Source organism: Protomyctophum parallelum (genome assembly GCF_964188405.1).
Source record: "Protomyctophum parallelum genome assembly, chromosome: 20".
Taxonomy (NCBI): domain Eukaryota; kingdom Metazoa; phylum Chordata; class Actinopteri; order Myctophiformes; family Myctophidae; genus Protomyctophum; species Protomyctophum parallelum.
In genome coordinates this window covers 29,195,208-29,201,953 of record NC_139718.1, presented here as the reverse complement: position 1 = coordinate 29,201,953, position 6,746 = coordinate 29,195,208, and the positions used below count along the sequence as shown (strand labels likewise).

Genomic DNA, 6,746 nt, shown 5'->3' with positions numbered 1-6,746 from the left:
CATTATGCAAACTTTCATGAAATAAATACCAAGGCACCTTTATGAGTTTCCATGTCATTTAAATTGTGGTAATCTGACGGAGCCTTTATTTTAGGCTTAACATAGCATACCTAGATATCTGTACTCGACTGATATTACAATATATGGTGTATAATGGTGGCAGATTATTATGAACCACTAATAGTCATTTTAAATGTAGCAATAATCATATGCAATACTGTAACTAACGTAGCTAATAACTAGGTATTTTTTGTTGGACCTGGCCTAAGGCTGGTGGGTGGGACAAACTGTTTTGTCTGTGGTTTTTGTAGGTGTTGTGTGTAATGTATGTCATTTTAATAAAAATCTATAATTAAAGTTATATATAAACATATAAGCTATCTAAGAAAGAAAAAGAAAGAAAGAAAAAGATGGACGTAATATTTCAATAGACTTATTGTGGCGGCGCGACTCATGTTGCTGCGGCTCGTGCACTAGCACATCGAAATTTCGTTTTTCTGCTGTTCACAGTTGTAAAAATGACAAATAAACCTATCTATCTATACTGCATGGCATACTGTAGAGAAAGTACACACGCTCTCAGTTCAGTTTGCTTGCGCAGAGAACTGCAGAGATGGTGGTTGCAGGAAGGCAGGTGTTCTTAGCAAGGAATAGGCTTGTGGTTAGGTTGAAGGTTTAACATCTGTCATTTCTTGGTACTAAACATGATCTACAGCCTACGCTGTGACCACATCCTCTCCTCTAGTGCAGCTCTACTCTCTCGCAGACAGAAGTCACAGAACTGCAGTTTCATATCTGTCATAAGCATGCACAAGCCTCACCTCTGCAATGAACAGATCATTGATTTCCTGTACTACTGGGGTGTTTTAACCTAGCCTGGATTCCAGCCTGATTTGCAGCGGATCTGAAATGACTAGTTTTAACCTTACACTTGTTTATGTGTAGGGTTTATGTATAACATATTTGCATAACATCTATATAGCCTATATAGCCTTTTTGCAGTGGAAAACTCAAAAAATTAATAAATACATTGTAATACAAAATTTAAAATGTAAGTTAATTATTTAATATGTGAGTTTCTAATTGACCATTCACCAATAGCTAAGACACGGCCTCTCCCACTTAGACACTCCCACTTGGACACTTTTACACATTAAATACTGATTCATTTTTGGAACCAGACCTTCAAAATCTCTTCCAAATCCGTCAATAAGGCCTACCATATGCACTGGAAAAATATGTGCGTGGCATTTCTTTTTTAAACTTTTATCATAATAGGAAAACTATTGGTGGAGAGGTTATGCTTAGCTGTGATTGGACCATAGCAGTTTGGGGAGGGGCTTAGCTATAGGTCAATTGTTATGTTTAAATGTCAAGGACTAATGTCAAGGACTTTTGAGATTCATCTTTTTTTAGTGGTGGAAAAATTTGACTAAAAAAAACGTTTGGCAGGATCAGAGCTCGACTGATCTCAAATCTAATGTTTATGGAAACTTGCTTCATGTGTGAGGAGGAAATAGTTGAATTCTCATTGAATTTGACTGATAGGCATGCTGCTAAAATACCCCACCCTGCTACCGTAAACGTTGTGCTGAATAGGGCAACCTTGTTGATGGAATGAAATCATTCAGACTTGACGCTTATGCAAACTTCGTTTCACGTGTGGGGGAAAATGGTTTACTGGAAAAAGTTTACTGTAATGTATTTTACATTTACACCACCTAGAACGGGAAAAAAACATTGCATGGATGCACCTGCAGGGACATATCTTCTTCAGTGACGTATCGCAAGGTCATCTGGGTTTCGTGTCTCGCAACATCATACCCCTCACTCAAGTGTGATCCAAGTCCAGACTTACGTCCCAGTAGTTACCCTTGATCAGTCCCATTAGGGAAAGACCAGGGCCACACAATCCGTTGGCCACACAAAACCTACTATATTTGGAAGATAATGGTGGCACCCTAACCTTGCATAAACACTATTTTTAGCTACATTTTAGGGAAAACTATACTTGTTGACATGAGTTTATTTATTTAACATCCCATGAGGCAGAGGGAGAATAGTAAGTTTAGTTTCAGCTTGTTGCCTGTTGGTCTAATTCAAGTTGAAAATCTCATTAGCATTAGCATTGTATTTATTTGTATGAGAAATGCTTAATCACATTTGATACACAAGCCTTGAAGACTGAGAAGCATAATTATGTCATACTGATCTCTGACATGTCTGTATCATGTATCACGTATCTTGGATCAAAAAGAAGAAAACACTAGGTTTTCTGATAGTTTATTTGAGTATTAATACTTTTCACTTATGATACATGTGTCAAACACTGCACATCATAAAGTCGTACTGCACTTCTGATGAGGCAAAAGTGTCAAATGGTTCCTCTTACAGACTTTATACATATATTTCTAACATTTATAATATATAGTTTACTATTTCTTTCTTTCAAATGTCCACAAAGCCAACCCACACAAGTTGATACAGTATATAATGTTATTCTCCCCTAAACTTGTTTGCCATGTACATGTATGGTGATTGCTCACAATTCAGTTGTTACTGCTTCTTATTGACTCTGTATTATAGAGAGAAAACATACACTTTATTTACTGCACACAAAGCAAAATCATATCATAAAAATGTTTGTTGGGGAAATGTGTAATTCGTTTTTTTTTTTTTTTTTTTACAGAATGTGTTAAAGGGACACTAAAAATATATGTTAATGACGTTTAGAAGACACTGGGCTCACACTGGGCTCACTGCTAAAATCTAAAATACATAAAACCACAAATTACACAAATAAAGACCCCCAGGAAAGTGTTCTAAATCTTCTAAACGTCATTAACATATATTTTTTTGCAAAAAGGGTGAAATGTCCCTTTAACTATTTGATCCGTTTCTTTTCACATTGAAAACGTCTACAAAAGAAAATATAATAGACTGAATTTAATTGAAGTCAAATGGAATGAGTTCCCTTGAACTTGGTTGCCATGGTGACAAGTCAGCATTCAGTTGTTCTGCTTTTTAGATTGGCTCTGTGTAATAGACAGAAAAGATACGTTTAGTGACTTCATAGATGGATAGATAGAATACTTTATTTCCAGAAAATTAATTAATTATTGTCCACCTTGTAACATGTAACATGAAACTATACACAAACATACTGTACAAACAAAACAACCATGAAACAAATAAAAAAATAATCCTTAGTATCCTTAATCCTTAATAATCCACAGTACAGTATATAAGGCTGATAGGACATATAGGACAAGAAGTACCCTAAGAGAAGAATCCAGAGCATGGGAGATGGGCTATGGTTGGAAACGAACTATGATCAGTTAGTGTGAAGATGGCACCATGATTTAAGGTCTTTCCTAAATCTTGCAAGAGAATTTAAGTATTTCAGGGCTGGAGGGAGTGCATTCCACAGAGTAGTGGCTGCGTAGTAAAATGCATTTTCTCCCTTGAGCGTCCTGAAACTGGGGGGAACTATATCATATGAACTTCCTCTGGTTGAGTACCCGTGAGCATCCCTCACTCTGGGCAGGTAGTCCAGCAGGTACTACATTTACAATAAAATCTGTTTCAAACAATACCTGCTGTATATCCCCATGGTAAGTTACCACTTACCATTTTCTTATTACCTAAAACTGGAGCATGAATAGGCCTTTACTATACTACTATCCAAATCACTTTATTGAGAGCAGTTTATCTTGGTGACATGTCACAATATTGGTACATACAGTATAGTATTGACAAATCACCCAATAACAGTAAGTACACAATGTACAGATGTGCATGTTAAAAGAACACTGTTCATGTTGAAGGAACATATTTTGAACCCACCTGAATCCTCCACAGTAAAGCCATAAGGAAGAGTCCATAGAAGCTGCTCTTGGCGAGGAAGAAGATGTAGGACATCTTGGCAGTCTGTATGATCCTCATATAATCTTCTGTAGAAAATTTAAATATCCAAAAAGTCAAACTACCCACTGTTAGGTCATTTGGTACATGTTATCTGAAGCAGCTTAGTGTGCCATGAGTATATTTTAGCATGCGTTGCCTCTGCATATGATGCCCCATAAACCTGACAGTGCCATGCAGGGCCATGTTTTATACGGGACAATACAAATATAATTCTTACCTTTTGTGAGTTCTGTACCTTCACCTGACATAAACACATAAAGGATCAGACAGGATTAATTACTTTAAGTCAGTGCATTACAGGCAATGTTCTGTTATCATTATCTATTTTTCTATACCTGGTCCTTCAATTGTGTCAGTGTGTATGTTGGTAGTCGTCCCATCATAGAAACCAACAATGCAGTCAAATTTCTTTCGATAATGGTTCCACTCCTCAGCTGGGACCTTCAATCGGCTGGTGATGGTGTACAGTTTGGTGTCTTTATTCTGCAAGGCTGCGTTATCAGTCACCACTCCTGCAGTGCGAAGGTTCCCGTCAACCTTCCAGGACACAGTGACATGGTCTGGGTAGAAACCAGTGGCCACACATACAAGGGTCTTCTTCTTGTTGTTTGTACAAGGTGGAAGGATTTTGACTGTAGGTGTTGTTTTAATGACAATGTCACTAGGCTCTGGAATTGGACATACAAAAGGAAAGTATAATTAATGCAGCATTGTGAAGGACTACAAAGTATACAATGCTCTACGATAAAGTACTTTTTTAGATTATATGTGTAGGAAAGAAACACCAGATTTAAATCACAGGACTTTTTTAAATTTGCTTAATATAAAAGCATTTCAAGTTCAGAAAAAGTCTCATGCCAAAAATGTAATGAACATTTTGAGAATGTATGTGTTTAAAGTTAATTTCTACAACAGTTAGTTTGGTGCCACTGCCGAAGTAAGCATGTTTGCAATTGTTCACAATTACACAGAAAGAAAACCTATACTTTAGACCCATACTGAAACTTAACAGCCTGTCATCTTTTTAGAGTACATCGCAAATGCTGTACACTTACTGTACAGAAACGGCATTTTTAAAAATGTCACTCTGAATTGTAAACAGTTGGCTTGTTTATTTTAGTTTTACCCTGTGGCACAATTTGTTCAACATTTTCCATTTTTATCAGTGTCTATCCATTCTGTTTTATCATTATTTGACTAAACTATTAATCTGCTGTTCTATACTTAATAATGGTATAATACTCGAGCTGAACCAAACATTCTTTCTAGTTTTGTATCAACATTGAAGCATAACATTACATTTAGTATTGTTTGTTAGCTTACCTAAGACCGTAAGTTTTGTTCCATTTCCAAAGTATGCCTCAGACATACTCACAGAGCCTTACTGCACTGATAAGAACTTATGATTATCTGGACAAATTGGGCCAAATTTCACATTACCACAGCTCTACTGCTGAAGAACATACTGTAGTAGATGATGGTTCTACTAAATTTTAACAATGCAAAGTCGACATATGAAACAATGTATGTGTATATTCACCTTGAGAAAACTACAAACACATAAACAATGTCTGTAATTATACATTTTGCACATCCGCTTCACTCACTCACATTCTATGCCAAAGAGTCAATTGGATACATTAGAAGGATTCATTTTCTTACCTAAAACTGTGAGTTTAGTTCCAGCTCCAAAGTATACCTCTGCGTATGAACACAGAGTGTTGTGAGCTTAACAAAAACCCCTGGTTTGCTGCCTCTACCTCTAGAAATTCTTACTTTAAAGGTATTAGGATATTTTTTAAGTGTAATCTGTAATTGGCTCATCATTGTAGTCAAACTATTAAAGTTTGGGACAGATGATAAGCCAACTAGAGATGAATGTCCTAATTTCAAGAGACATATTTCTTAGTATTGCCTGACAATATTTTAGTGAACATACCAATATATATATTTTCTCACCTATGACCGTTAGTTTGGTTCCTCCACCAAACTGAGCTTCTGCAAATCCACCAGCACAGTGCACACGATCAGCACTTAAATATACCTCAAGCTGTGGCATACTTTGGATTGTAATAAAAGATGTACTGGTCTGATGAAGAGCCGAGAGGCTCAAAACGTCATATCCACTATGGTGTAAGGAACATTACCTTACTTTTGTTCTCTTTTTTTTTTACACATCACATTACTAATCTCCAACTACAGTCTACTATTTGGGTGCAAAACAAAATCTCTCTATAACTGTCAGTTATTATAACAACTGTCAGTACAATTATGTTGTCTCAACCTTTGGTAATGGTTCATTGGTTCAGTGTAGGTCATAGTATTCTCAGTTCAGTCCAATATTTAAGGTTCACATAAACCTCATTTTCAACCTCACATTTTCTTCCATTTCATATAGTAGGCTATTAACACAGACGGTGCAGTAACATGTTAAGAGTTCTGACTTACCCAAAACAGTGAGTTTAGTTCCATTTCCAAAGTAGGCCTCACTGCCAGTGTCACACTGATGGCAACCTAAACAAAAAGTCTAAATTTTCCATAATCCTTAATCGGACAAACAAATAAGCACTCTTCATGGATGTTTAGACGTCCATTACATAGGCTCCAATATGTCAGTGGTTGTGTTTTTGTGAAGTAGGAGTTAAAACAGCCATAGAGAATGTATAAACTGGAAAATGTAAATGTTATTCCACTAAGCTGTACTTAATTAAATGCCTATTATATTTCCATTAGTCTCTTGTGATCTTGGAGTATCCCTGTAACAATGGTACCAGGTGCAGTGCAGTGCTCTACACAATACAAGTGAATGGGAAGAAGTT

At 36.4% G+C, this 6,746-nt stretch overlaps 1 gene segment (V, D, J or C); it reads right to left on the bottom strand.

The window, feature by feature from the left end:
* Positions 1-2,715: 2,715 nt before the first annotated feature.
* On the bottom strand, positions 2,716-5,986 carry LOC310877727 (T cell receptor beta constant 2-like). The segment is given in 5 exons: positions 5,887-5,986; positions 4,263-4,595; positions 4,145-4,168; positions 3,847-3,953; positions 2,716-3,035 (listed from the first exon to the last, which is right to left on the bottom strand).
* Between the last annotated feature and the right edge of the window lie 760 nt (positions 5,987-6,746).